The following is a 942-nucleotide window of genomic DNA, read 5'->3' on the forward strand; positions in this document are numbered from 1 at the left end:
AAGAAAGAAAGAAAGAAAGAAAGAAAGAAAGAAAGAAAGAAAGAAAGAAAGAAAGAAAGAAAGAAAGAAAGGCTTCTCTGAGGGAGTGATGCTTAGGGTGGGATTTGAAGGATGAGTAGGAGTTCACTAGGCAAAAAAGCGAATTGATCTTTGAGGGACTCCATCATCCTATGTACGGGGATGAGTCTATTGAGAAGAAAGAGAAGATACTCGAGCAAGAGAGGGCTGGGTCATGGAGCCAAGGGAGAGATGTTTCTGAAAGCACAGGAGGTCCACTTGGTTGACCCTGGCAAGTGGTCTCAAGGCAACACAGACACTCCCAAGGCTTTGTGGGGCTCTTGGCTCACCGGTTATTTTTATTCCTTTCTTGTAGTTGTCTCTACTTGGAAGCAGGCTCACCCATTCCTAAGCAGATGACCCAATTCTCACTCTTAGTGCGTATTTCAGAGACAGATGTTGCCACACAGAGAAGCCAAGCTGAAGAGACCCTTCCCAAGAGTGACATCATGATTTTTTTTTTTTGAGTCTCATTCCATCACCCAGGCTGGAGTGCAGTGGCATGCTTACAGTCACTGCAAGCCTTGACCTGCTGGGCTCAGGCAATCCTTCCACCTCACCTTTCCAGGTAGCTGGAACTACAGGCACACGCCCAGTTTATTTTTTGATTCATTGTAGAGACGAGGTCTCGCCAAGCTGCCCAGGCTGGTGTTGAACCCCTGAGCTCAGGCACTACTCTCGCCTCAGCCTCCCGAAGTGCTAGGATTACAGGCTTGAGCCACGGCTGCCTTGAGCCACTATGCATACAGGCATATAATTTTTAAAGATTATTTATTTATTAAGCCAGGCTCGGTGGCTCAGCCTGTAATCCCGCACCTTGGGAGGCTGAGGTGAGTGGATTGCCTGAGCCCACGGGTTCGAGACCCGCCTGGGCAGCGAGACCTC

This window comes from Carlito syrichta, unplaced genomic scaffold (genome assembly GCF_000164805.1).
Source record: "Carlito syrichta isolate Samal-C Ts95f unplaced genomic scaffold, Tarsius_syrichta-2.0.1 Scaffold315954, whole genome shotgun sequence".
NCBI lineage: Eukaryota > Metazoa > Chordata > Mammalia > Primates > Tarsiidae > Carlito > Carlito syrichta.